A 14,185-nucleotide genomic window follows, 5' to 3' on the forward strand; every position below is an offset into this window, starting at 1 on the left:
CATTTGTATTTTTTAAATGTTGATGGATTTTTTTGTTTCTTGTAATGATTGACACTTTAACTAACTAGCGCCTCAAGAAATAGCATAATATATGCACGTTGACCGTTCCTTTGGAGCACCTAATTCAAACATAAGTATAAATGACACTCTAGTAGAAGATGGTTCCAATTGTTCCCATGACCATTCTCCTATTTTTCCTAGCTAGTGTAGGACCATTTCTAATATACAGTTTGGAAATTATTTTGTCTTTCATGCCATTTTCTTTTGGTTCTCTTCTCAAACATTATCATCCGCCTCTTTGTCATGCTACCATTGCATTATATGTAATCTTTGACATGCTACTATTGCATTATATATTTCTATGATAACATTGTAAAGGATCAAAAGTAATTTTAATATATATATATATATATATATATTAGTTACAGAGAGTACATATGTGAAAATCTGCATATGCTATTTTTGATTTTTTCTTTTTTTAATTATCAAGTATTAACAAATGAGAAAGACACTCATTTAAAAATAAAAGCAACAAAAGGAAAATTATGCTATCTTGACCTTTCAATTTAATTTAGAACTTTTCTTGAACAATAACCAATGATCTTATCTGCCTCTGTGCTACCACAAAAACACGTGAAAAAAATAGATATTGAAAAGACATAAATCTTAATAAACATCAATGTAAAATAGGTTCTACAAAATACAAACTGAGTTCCTATACACATTCCATCGACAAAAAATCTAGAAGTAAATTTGGTCACATATGTAAAGTTGTGATTTAAACCTATGTTTTATGTTGGCTTTATTCCATGACAAAAAGTGTTGTAATTGCTTTAATTTATTTCCTTGTATTTTGTGGGATGTTATTGTATTGGGTTTAGTATTAAGTTGGTGAAGACTCAAGCTTAATTGAAGATCAGTGCATTTCGCAACTAGCTCGCGAGAAGGGTTCCCACGAAAAAGGCATGTGAGGAGCACATAACTGGAAGCTGAAGAGTCGTGCCAGGCTGTCGTTTTCGTGAATGTCTCGTAGGTAAGGCCTTCCAGTGAGGTAGTCACGAAACATTCTGCCTGGAGGATTTTTAAGAGTGACTTTCTTACCCTTCACCCATACTATATATACCCTCATTACCCACAAATGTAAAGGAGGCCATTCAGAGAGAAAAGCCCTAGATAGGTTTTCTACAACACACACACCCATCTTTTAGAGAGAGAGCTACTCACGCTTAATGAGAAATCATTGTGGCCTATTCTCCTTTCCTCTCCCAGAATCATACCTTGAGAGGAGATTTGTACTCAAACGCAACCCACACCTTTTTAGAGTGTAGAGAGTGTTTTGGTGCTTGGGAAGCTTTGGGGAATTGCCAAAAGAAGCCGGTGAGGTTTGGCGGATGGAATCGAGCATATTGCGGGATCTAGAAAGCTAGACAAGACACAGTTCCGAGAAGCCTTGTTGGAGTAGGAGCTTGGAGGGCTTAGGTACATCGGATAGATTAGGCTTGAAGGGTCTCTTTCTAACTCAGGTATCCCAATTGATTGTCTTGGAAGTGCTATGTGTTGAATCTTTTGTGAGATCTAGAGGTGTTTACCTTCAAACACATACTTTGAATTATCAAGATCAAGATTTACATCAAGAACTTAATGGTTGCTTCAATTGCTGCATAAAGAACTTCAGAGAAGATCTTAAACCTTTGAGTGGAGTCTCAAAATCATAAGTAGGAGAACTTATGGTTACAACAAATCAAGGAAAGAAGTAGTTTGTGGACTCGGAGTTGTCACGTGGTCATGGTAGTAAGTTTTCTACACGAGGTAGCAATAGAATGTTAATGGTCTAAGTTCTATTGTAAAAACTTCAATTCCTTCATAGGGGATCTGTTTTTACCTTAAGGATAGTTAGGTTAAATCCTCCCCAGCTTTTTTACCGATTAGGTTTCCTGGGTTATCATATCATTGTGTTATTTATTTTTCCGCATTATTTACATGATATGATATTATTGTATTAACCTAAATCTGAATAATTTATCTAAGTAATCACTTGGCTAAATAACTAGGTTAAATAACTTGTGTTAAGGGGTCTAAAAACATATAAGTGATATCAGAGCAGGTTAGCTCTAGTGTTTAGATCTCTTGATCTAAGAGTTGATCCTTGACCCCTGTTGTCATGGAATATGGTCACTCTCTTGTGATCCCTCCACACTTTGATGGGAACAACAATGCTTATTGGAAAGTAAGGATAAAAGCCTTCCTGAAATCTATTATTGAAAGAGTGTGGAATTCCGTTGAACATGGATGGGAGAAATAGATTACTCCTGTTAGTAAGTGGTCAACTTCTCAAAAAGAGGCAGCCGCTTTTAATAGCAAAGCAATAAATGATATTTTTTATGTTGTTTCTATGGAGGAATTCAAGAGAATATCTAATGTTGAGGTTGCTTATACTGCATGGAATATTCTCCAAACTGTGCATGAAGGTACAAAAGCAGTTATGATTAATAAGTTGCAGCAGTTAAAAACTAGATTTGAATGCATTATAATGTCTGATGATGAATGTTTTGATGAATTTTATGCTAAACTTAATGATATTGTTAATTCTACTTATAATTTGGGTGAAATTTATGATCAACTTAAGATTGTTAGGAAGATTTTTAGATTCTTGATTGAGGACTTTAGACCCAAAGTGATTGTCATTACTGAAAGTAAGGATGTGGACTCTATCCCTGTTAATGAGCTTGTAGGATCTTTCCAGTCCTATAAGTTAGACCTACCCAAAATAAACAAATCCAAATCAATGGCTTTTAAGTCAGTTGATGATGTTGATGGGAATGGATTTGATGATGAACTCTCTTCTACAGAGATTGCTTATCTTACCAAGAACTTTAGAAACTTTCTTAGGAACAACAATAGAAGGGCAAGAGGTAAAAACAATGTTGGACCTAGGAATTTTAGGAAGAATGAACCAACTAAAGTTAATAATGCCGATAAATCAAAAGAAAAAGTTGGCCAAATCTCTAGTAACTGACTAGGTCAACAATGTTTTGGTTGTCAATGGTATGGTCATGTGAAATCTAAATGTCCTACATTCTTGAGATCAAAGGGTATGGTTGTAACCCTTAGTGATGAGGAAGTTTCTGGTCACAAGTCTGGTAGTGATGAAGATGGAAACTTCTTTGCTTTCACAGCCATTGCTGCAGTTGATGAAAGTGTTATGGTTGAAGAGAACCCCTTTGATGGAGAACTCTCTGAGTGTGTTGATTTGCAAGAATCTTTTAATAAGCTATGCAAGCATATACTCTAGGAGATGTGGGAGTTATAGGATGTACCTCGAAGGTGATAATCCCCATCAAGTAGTTATGATCGTGTGTGAGTTAAATTGATTTACTCATATCTCAAATCGTCATAACATGTAGACACTTATGCAATCTTGTGATGTTTTTCGCACACAACACACAATATTCTTTGCTACTTTTGATACATGTGCAAGTATAATGTGAGTTGGCCATCACAAGGTTTATATTTGTTAATGTATACCCACTAAACTGTCTTAACTTGTTTTTGAAATATAAAATTGGTTAGACTTGTTTAGTGTGTGTGTGTGTGTGTTTTGGATCAAAATGCTTGGTATTTTTCTTGATTGAGAGACGTTTTTGAAAGATTAAAATGTTGTTTGGATCCTTGATTGAGTAGCATACTTGATTACATTCATATCTATGTTTTTCTCTTCTTTGAAAAACTATTTTTAAGTAATCTCGACAGCTTCTCGATACCTCTTGACAGTTAGGCTATCTATCGTGCTCTTCAGCCTCCTCTTATTGCAATCTCAATAGCTTCTCAAAAGCACCTCGATTCATCGAGAAAGTTTCTGTCTCCTCAATAGATTCTTGATAGCTTCTCAATCCATTGAGCCCATTTTGTGGTGGACACCTCTGGAGAGCTCCTCGACAGCTACATATATCGAAGTTCAAACCTCGACACCTCTCAAGACCTCTCGATTTGTCAAGAATTATGAGCTTCTATATATAGGATCTAGGAGAATTCTTTCTCACTTCTCTCGATCTTTCTCAACTTTTGTTGTCTTCTCACCTTCCCAAACTCCTCTCAATCACTGCAAACCTCTTCCCCACTCCATCTTCGGTCTCAAGATCTTTTCTTCATCTGGTATGATGCTTCCTTGCTCATTTATCATGCATTTCATATCTTTTGACCTAACTTTTGGGGGTTTTGAAAATTTTTGAGATTTTTCAAAATTATTGAGGTTTATACTAAAGTTTTGGGATGGGTTTTGTTTACATGATCCTATTTGTTCATGCATTGCACCACATTTGCATTATAACAATGTTTCTTGCATTATAAATGTATGATATATATGTTGAATTGATGTGTGCTGGTAGGATTGCTGGCTGAGCCCATGATGTTTATAATTTTGCATGTCACATGTTCATGCATACATACCTTCAAATTCTTTATATTTTTATATTGATTTGTTTAGTGCTTTTTTGGTTGCTACTTTCTCTCTCTCCTTCTTTCATTAGTCACTCTATGGCACCTAAACAGAAATCTACTTCCTCCCGGAACCCTCTTCATTTCGGGGCGTCTTCTTCTAATTCTACTCCCTCCCATGTGATCCTTGACCCTTTGTGATGGATGCCCCACCATTCTTTGATGGGGGAAATTATGCCTTTTAGAAGGTCCGAATGAGGGCTTTCTTGTGTGCTATGGATGAGTCCGTATAGGATTCCATTGAGAATGGGTATGTTAAACTCACAACAGTCAAGTCCAAATGGGACAAGGCAGTTCTTGCATTAGCTAATGCGAATAGTGATAGGCCACAAACTGAATGACCCTTTGTGATAGAAATTAATTAATTAATTAGTCAAGTTGTTAATTAATCAATTTATCATGCAAACGCGTGATAGTACAAAAAAATCACCAATAAACTAAATATGCAGCGGAAAATAAATAACAAGGTGATTTGTTTATGAATGGGGAAAACCTAACGACAAAAACCCCACCGGGTGATTTTCAGGTCACCACTCTCAAAACTCCGCTATTATCACAACAAGCGGTTACAAGTAAAGAAATCCTAGTACCTTACCAACCTACAGTTAAACCCTCACCCCAATACCTAACTAGACTTGTTCTGTAGTGACAGTTCCCCTTTTAGATGCACGACTTTCAGTACGTGACTAACCAATTGCGCAAATCCCAGTACGCAAATTTAATCACCAACTAAGAAGGTTGTTGTTTGCAAAGTTATTCAGTTCATCCACATGATGAAGATCAAGAAGATGCTTGGTCACAAAACCCTACGGTGCATATACACAACAACTTCTTCAAGAGAAAGAGATGAACTAGGGCAAGAACTTCGTCTCCGATCACAATTTGCTTGAATAGAGTTTGCTCAATGCTTGTGCAACATTGTGAACACTTTGACAGCCCTTAAACTAATCCTATTATATGTCTAGGTTTAGGAGAAAAGAAGGCCCAAAGACATATTCACGGATCCCAAGAAAATCATATTGAAATTCTGAAAATATTAAACCTCGACAAATAGCAGGTGTCGAGCACACCAAATGTAGAACAACTTCCTTAAGCTCGATAAATGCAACTATCGACCAGTTGTTGAGCTTTAATGATTTTGCACTCTAAACTTGTTTTCTTGAACAGACTTGAAAGCTTCAATACTTGATCTTGAAACAAGGTTTCTTAAAGTATTTAAAACATCTTAAATCTACCCAATTACAAGTAAAGTGCGTTTTGTCAAAGGATAAGTCAATTACATAAAATCATGACATATGTTCTTAACAAGTGAAACACATATGTCCTAACAATCTCCCCCTTTGGCAATCCGTGACAAAACCACAACAAACAAATGAACATATGAGAGAAGTCATAAATCACTCAACTCATATTCACTTGCTAAATACAATAAAATCTATCCTAACACAAACTCTTGAAAAACTTTGTAAGAAGAGAGTTTATAGTAAGTAGACTTTGACAACCTGTATTTCTGAACACTTTTTAAACAAAACTCATCAAGGCATCTTTGTGTGAAACAAAAATAATAGATTGCATACAAGTGTAAGAAACATGTGTATAAAGAGCGAAAAGAACCAACACATGAAGGGGTAGGTGAAAGAAAAACATACATCAATATAAGTAAAGAGATAAGTACAATGTATGTCTAGAAATGGTCACATGACCTCATGTATAAAAGTAATGTATCAAAAAAAGAAAAGAAAAGATACATACTATCCTCACTACATCCCTTAAAAAATGTATCAACACTCCCCCTAACAAAATGATCCTATACTAACTCTCCCCCAAGATGGACTACTCTCATACCAAAACTACTCCCCCTTTTTGTCACGAATGACAAAGAGTAAGAGTGTTAAGTAGACATCTCATCGGTAGAGCTAGCATTTCCATCATCATCATCTGAAGCATCATCGTCATCACCATCATCATCATCCTCATACTCAGAAGTAGAAGCCACAAGAGAAGGTAGTGAAGGAGTAGCCTCAGGAACAAAGCCATCCATAGACGCCTGTCATCGAATTGGGTATTAGGGTAAGGGTTCAACTGTAGGTTGGTAAGGTACTAGGATTCCTTTACTTGTAACCGCTTGTCTAATACTATATATAATAGCAGAAGCCTTTAACCACGTGCTGACACGTAAGCAAAAATGCTTATCTAAAAAACTGACACGTATAGAGTTTAAACTTTAAAAAAACCGGATGGTGTGTTTGGAGTGCCTCATCTTCAGTCAGTAACCCGCTTATTAAAAAAAAAAAAATGCATGTATAGAGTTTAAACTTACAAAAACCCAGACGGTGCGTTTGGAGTGGTTTATCTTCAGATAGTAACCCGATTATCAAAAAAGAAAAAGAAAAAACGCAAGCCCTTTGTAAACACCAGCCGCTTTTCCACAGAACAAAAGGAAAGAAAAAAAAAACAAAAACCCTAAAATCCAATCCGTATTTCCCGATCAAAATTCAGACTCAGACTAGCGATACATTGCTGCACCTTTAAACACACAAATCGGACTTGCGTGTTTCAACCTATCAAACAGACGAAAAAGAAAACTTCTGCAACATTGAAAACCTCTGCGACGGTGGAAATTTCTGTTCATTCTCTACAATAGACGATTTAGAAACTAATCCGTCTCTGCTCTTCAACAACAAACGATTCAGAAGGTAGAAATTTTCCCCCTTTTTTGTTTTTTCTATTCAGTTATCGGTTATAGGGTTTCTAGGGGAAAAAAAATGGGTGCAGTCGAAGGTAGGCATTTTTTTCCCCTTTTTCCCCTAATTTCTCATTTATTTTTGCAATTTCTTGAATCCTGTTTTGTTTGACTATAGTATAAATAGACGAAAGTAAAACCTCTGCAACGGTGGCAACCTCTGTTCGTTCTCTGCAACAGATGACTTAGAAACTATTCTGTCTCTGCTCTTCAACAACAAACAATTCAAAAGGTAGATATTTTTCCCCCTTTTTGGGTTTTCTATTCATTTGCCATTTCTAGGGTTTTTAGGGGAAAATGGGTATAGTCGAAGGTATGCATTTTTTCCTCCTTTTCCCCTAATTTCTCATTGATTAAATTTAGTTTTAGTTTGGCATATTTCTGTTTAGATTGTATTTTTTAAAAAAAAAAAAAAACTGAATGCTTGGAATATACAATCGTCTTTGTTGTTTTCCTTTTTTGATATTTATTATTATTATTATTTATTTCTCTACTGAAATAAACCTCTATTGATATTTATTTTCATGTTTTGATTTATTAGAAAGTAGGAACTGCTTTTATGTTTTGTTTACTTATTTATGTCTTTGTTGGTTTATTTTTGAGATATTTCACTTTGTAATGTTGAGGGTTGTATAACTGCTAATTACAATTTCAAGCCGGTTTTGAATATTTAGTTTGTGGTCCTTAGCATAAAGTGTTTCATGTATAGTAGCTGTTGATTTTTATAATTCGCAAAATTAATCATATGTGAATGCACCCAATAGTAACTTTTTGTAATACAGTTTCTAAAATTACAAAGATTACAAAGTGTAGTGATTTGTGAATTTGGGGTTTCATGAATTTGGGCCTTCAAGAAGTTGAAGTGGAGTGTGTAGTAAAAATTTGATAGATGAACTAAAGTCAGGTGGTCCACTAATTTGCAGATTGCCCAGATCCTTAAATAGTAGTGGGCTTGACTCTTCTATCAAGAATATATGTTTCTCTAATCATCTTTCTCGGAACAGCATATGAAGCAAAGAACTATATTGATGTAATAGATTGGCTAGAGGAGTCCCTTCCATGTATTATGAGTATAATAGACAGTGATGTACCTGTTACTTAATCATAATATTATTAATAGGGTATACACAATAGTTTTATTCACACACAAGAAAATGGGTGTCTCTATTAAGCAAATTCGCAATATTTTTTATTTTTGCAACAATCTAGAAACATTTTTAGGCATGTATGATTAGAGATTCCAAACATGTAGATACCTTCATACAAACGTATTTTTAGTGTAGTTACTCCTTTGTTTGATATTCCGTATGTACTTAGATACATTTTAGTAAAGATTGTTGTTTAAAAAGAAAAGAAAAAAAGAAAAAGAAATAGTCATTAATTTTATCCATTTTAAAACCATAGTACCTTCAAGCAAAGTAAATAATTAAACAACTAACCATCCACCCCCATCCATATTTTCCATCACATTAAGTATAATGTCTTAAGTTGATTGTTTTCTAATTTATAAAATGACCCCAAGGTAAAATCCCTCTTTTTTTGTTTTCTATTCATTTGTCGTTTCTAGGGTTTCCAGGGAAAAATGGGTATAGTCGAAGGTATGCATTTTTTTCCTCCTTTTTCCTCTATTTTCTCATTAATTTTTGCAATTTCTTGAATCCTGTTTTGTTTGATTGTAGTATTGATTCATGTATAGTAGCTGTTGATTTTTATTGAAAATTTAGCTTTGCAACTTAATGAACTACTCAAATGTATTTTTAAATTGAGAACCATGGAGGAGTGTACCAACTGTAGGTTTCACAATAGTAACTTTTTGTAATACAGTTTCTAAAATTTTGAAACCTACCTAACTTTTAATGGTTGGTTATTTTTTAAAGTTAATAATTAAATTATAATTTTTGGGTTTTTTGGTTTTCTCTATTACCTATTCTGTTATTTGTAAGGGGGGTTGAGAGTGGAATTTTGAATATTTGGTCAATGTTATTTTTTGTTTACTTTGAAGAGTTTGTTAATGACCATATTTATGAGACTGTTTCTTTAAGTAACATGCATTGTTTATGCGAAGGTACAATTTACCTGCAGTTACATTCTTCATATCTATTTGGTTCTTTAATCTGTTTCTTCAACTGTTTTCTTATATATATTATTATATTTAGGGATTCTAATTGTAGTACACTTTTGGAAAAAAAAAATTGTTATAAATTTTATTTTTTAAAACCATTTTGTATAATTTATACCTGCATTTGTAATTAGTGTTTTGCAGAAAACAGTCTTACACTTCTTTTGTTATTGTAACAACCCAAGGAAAAGCGCTAGCCACATCTGCGCTATACCTTAAAAGGACTAGTCACAATTAAGGCTTCTTGTAGTTGTTAATAAAGCCCAATTCAACCTAGTAAATACCCGATGTGGGACTCATCAAACACTCACACACATCACATAATCAATCAAATTGGGGCATCACAATCTCCCCCACTTAAATCCCTAACGTCCTCGTTAGGGCCCACTTTGTGGGGTAGTGTCTCTGAGCCCACATGGGATTACTGGGCCGGCTCTGATACCATACGTAACAACCCAAGGAAAAGCGCTAGCCACATTTACGCTATACCTTAAAAGGACTAGTCACAATTAAGGCTCTTTGTAGTTGTTAATAAAACCCAGTTCAACCTAGTAAATACCTGATGTGGGACTCATCACACACTCACACACATCACATAATCAATCAAATTGGGGCATCACAATGACTCAAGGAAAAGCGCTAGCCACATCTGCGTTATACCTCAAAAGGACTAGTCACAATTGAGGCTCCTTGCAATTGTTAATAAAGCCTAGTTCAACCCAGTAAATACCCGATGTGGGACTCATCACACACCCACACACATCACACAAATCAATCATATTGGAGCATCACAATCTCTCCCACTTAAATCCCTAATGTCCTCGTTAGGGTCCACTTTATGGGGTAGTGTCTCTGAGCCCGCATGGGATTACCGGGCCGGCTCTGATACCATATGTAATGACCCAAGGAAAAGCGCTAGCCACATCTGCGCTATACCTCAAAAGGACTAGTCGCAATTGAGGCTCCTCGCAGTTGTTAATAAAGTCCAGTTCAACCCAGTAAATACCCGATATGGGACTTATCACACACCTACACACATCACACAATTAATCAAATTGGGGCATCACAATCTCCCCCACTTAAATCCCTAACGTCCTCGTTAGGGCCCACTTTGTGGGGTAGTGCCTCTGAGCCAATACGGGATTACCAGGCCGGCTCTGATACCATATGTAACGACCCAAGGAAAAACACTAGCCACATCTGCGCTATACCTCAAAAGGACTAGTCACAATTGAAACTCCTTGCAGTTGTTAATAAAGCCAAGTTCAACCCAGTAAATACCCAATGTGGGACTCATCACACACCCACACACATCACACAATCAAACAAATTGGGGCATCACAATTCTCATATGTAACGACCCAAGGAAAAGCGCTAGCCACATCTGCGCTATACCTCAAAAGGACTAGTCACAATTGAGGCTCCTTGCAATTGTTAATAAAGCCCAGTTCAACTCAGTAAATGCCCGATGTGGGACTCATCACACACCCACACACATCACACAATCAATCAAATTGGGGTATCACAATCTCCCCCACTTAAATCCCTAACGTCCTCGTTAGGGCCCACTTTGTGGGGTTGTGTCTCTGAGCCCACACGGAATTACCGGGCCGGCTCTGATACCATATGTAACAACCCAAGAAAAAGTGCTAGCCACATCTGCGCTATATCTCAAAAGGACTAGTCACAATTGAGACTTCTTGCAGTTGTTAATAAAGCCCAGATCTACCCAATAAATACCCGATGTGGAACTCATCACACACCCACACACATCACACAATCAATCAATTAATCAAATTGGGGCATCACAATCTCCCCCACTTAAATTCCTAACGTCCTCGTTAGGGCCCACTTTGTGGGGTAGTGTCTTTGAGCCCACACAGGATTACCGGGCCGGCTTTGATACCATATGTAACAGTCCAAGAAAAAGCGCTAGCCACATCTGCGTTATACCTCAAAAGGACTAGTCACAATTGAGGCTCCTTGCAATTGTTAATAAAGCCCAATTCAACCCAGTAAATACCCGATGTGGGACTCATCACACACCCACACACATCACACAATCAATCAATTAATCAAATTGGGGCATCACAGTTATAAAGACATTTTATTTGTTAGTGTAAAAGCAAAGTTTTTTTGGTTGATGTGTTCATCCAAAAGTATGCATTTATAGACTTTCAATTACTATTATAAGTGTGACGAAAAATATTAAAATATAGCAAGATGCTAACTTCTGATTTTTGCTTGACTTTTGTAATTCATTATATTGATCAATTTTGCAACAATCTAGAAACATTTTTAGGCATGTATGATTAGAGATTCCAAACATGTAGATACCTTCATACAAACGTATTTTTAGTGTAGTTACTCCTTTGTTTGATATTCCGTGTGCACTTAGATACATTTTAGTAAAGATTGTTGTTTAAAAAGAAAAGAAAAAAGGAAAAAGAAATAGTCATTAATTTTATCCATTTTAAAACCATAGTACCTTCAAGCAAAGTAAATAATTAAACAACTAACCATCCACCCCCTTCCATATTTTCCATCACATTAAGTATAATGTATTAAGTTGATTGTTTTCTAATTTATAAAATGACCCCAAGGTAAAATCCCTCTTTTTTTGTTTTCTATTCATTTGTCGTTTCTAGGGTTTCCAGGGAAAATTGGGTATAGTCGAAGGTATGCATTTTTTCCTCCTTTTTTCTCTATTTTCTCATTGATTTTTGCAATTTCTTGAATCCTGTTTTGTTCGATTGTAGTATTGATTCATGTACAGTAGCTGTTGATTTTTATTGAAAATTTAGCTTTGCAACTCAATGAACTGCTCAAATGTATTTTTAAATTGAGAACCATGGAGGAGTGTACCAACTGTAGGTTTCAAAATAGTAACTTTTTGTAATACAGTTTCTAAAATTTTGAAAACTACCTAACTTTTAATGGTTGGTTATTTTTTAAAGTTAATAATTAAAATATAATTTTTGGGTTTTTTGGTTTTCTCTATTGCCTGTTCTGTTATTTGTAGGGGGGGTTGAGAGTGGAATTTTGAATATTTGGTCAATGTTGTTTTTTGTTTACTTTGAAGAGTTTGTTAATGACCATATTTATGAGACTGTTTCTTTAAGTAACATGCATGGTTTATGTGAAGGTACAATTTACTTGTAGTTACATTCTTCATATCTATTTGGTTCTTTAATCTGTTTCTTCAACTGTTTTCTTATATATATTATTATATTTAGGGATTCTAATTGTAGTATACTTTTGAAAAAAAAAATTGTTATAAATTTTATTTTTTAAAACCATTTTGTATAATTTATACCTGCATTTGTAATTAGTGTTTTGCAGAAAACAGTCTTACACTTCTTTTGTTATAAAGACATTTTATTTGTTGGTGTAAAAGCAAAGTTTTTTTGGTTGATGTGTTCATCCAAAAGTATGCATTTATAGACTTTCAATTACTATTATAAGTGTGACGAAAAATATTAAAATATAGCAAGATGCTAACTTCTGATTTTTACTTGACTTTTGTAATTCATTATATTGATCAGAAAAGCCTTGAGGAATTAAAAAGCTTTTTCCAGTTTTTGAAGTGGGGTTTCAGTTTTATTTGTATCTACATAATTTCAAAATCATATAATTATGATACAATTTTGTTTCAGTTTTGATAAAGTAATTTAAATTGAAGTATTTCATTGAAGTTGGTATTGTCATTGTAATTCTATCATGTTCTATCACGACTGATAGTTTGTACCTGTTGGATGAACATTTTGTAAGTTTGGATGGTTGTTTATGACATAATACATAAGAATTACCCCATACTAGCTTCTTATCTTAGCATTAAAATTTGATTTTCGAATTTTAATTCAGATTTCAAGTTTCAAAGAATAGGTCTGAATTAATTCTATCTTTACACCAAATTTCATGATTTTAAACATATTTAGCACACTCACTTCTATTCTTGCCTTTGTATTTTTCTTCTTGGTATTTTATTTTACTATTATTTCTCTTCTGATTTATTGTTTTGGTTTACTGGAATGCTTACTATTATTTTTTAAAATTTTCTTTCCTGATGTTTATTTCAAAATTGTTGTATTAGACTTGGTATCTTTTATTTTTTGTACTGCTCAGGCTATTAGGTTCAGTTTATTGGCAGTGTTTTTAAATTTGTAATTGTTGTTGTTGTTAGCTTTACTTATTTTGTATAGTCATTTGTTTTAATTGTGTATGTCTCATTCTTAGTATTAATTACTTTATTTTTCATTATTTCAGTAAACTAATAGTTTCTGCTGTTTAATACAAATAAACCTGCCATGTTTTGTGTTTTCAATAGTGTTTACATTCTCGCGTGCTATTGTAGGTTTATCATCTCTGTTTTGGATTTTAAGACGTTTTTTTTACTATTCAAGAAGAACTGCTGAATTAAATAAAGAGGTTAGTATTGCCAAATTTCCCCATTGTTGCTTTTATTTAGATTAGTATCTTTTTATCATTTGACTCTTAAAACAGATGCTAAGCCCAAATTCCCCTTTGTTGGTTTTATTTAGATTTGTATCTCTTTATAATTTGTTGATGCTTGATTAAAAAAAACAATTGAACAAAAGTAGCTTTGAGAAGATTATTAAATATGTACTCTTTCACTTTTAAAATAAATGCTAATTTTACTTTTGTTTTTCCATCTTATAATAGTAAAAGAGAAAATGGAAAATGCAAGTTTAGAACGACAGAAAAGACGGATGATGATATTTGAAAAGCGATCCAAAAGAGAACAGTATGAAATACAAAATACTTTACAAAATGAAGTTGCTGAAGCTAGAAAATACAGGAAAATAGTC

This window comes from Quercus lobata, chromosome 4 (assembly GCF_001633185.2).
Source record: "Quercus lobata isolate SW786 chromosome 4, ValleyOak3.0 Primary Assembly, whole genome shotgun sequence".
Classification (NCBI taxonomy): Eukaryota; Viridiplantae; Streptophyta; class Magnoliopsida; order Fagales; family Fagaceae; genus Quercus; species Quercus lobata.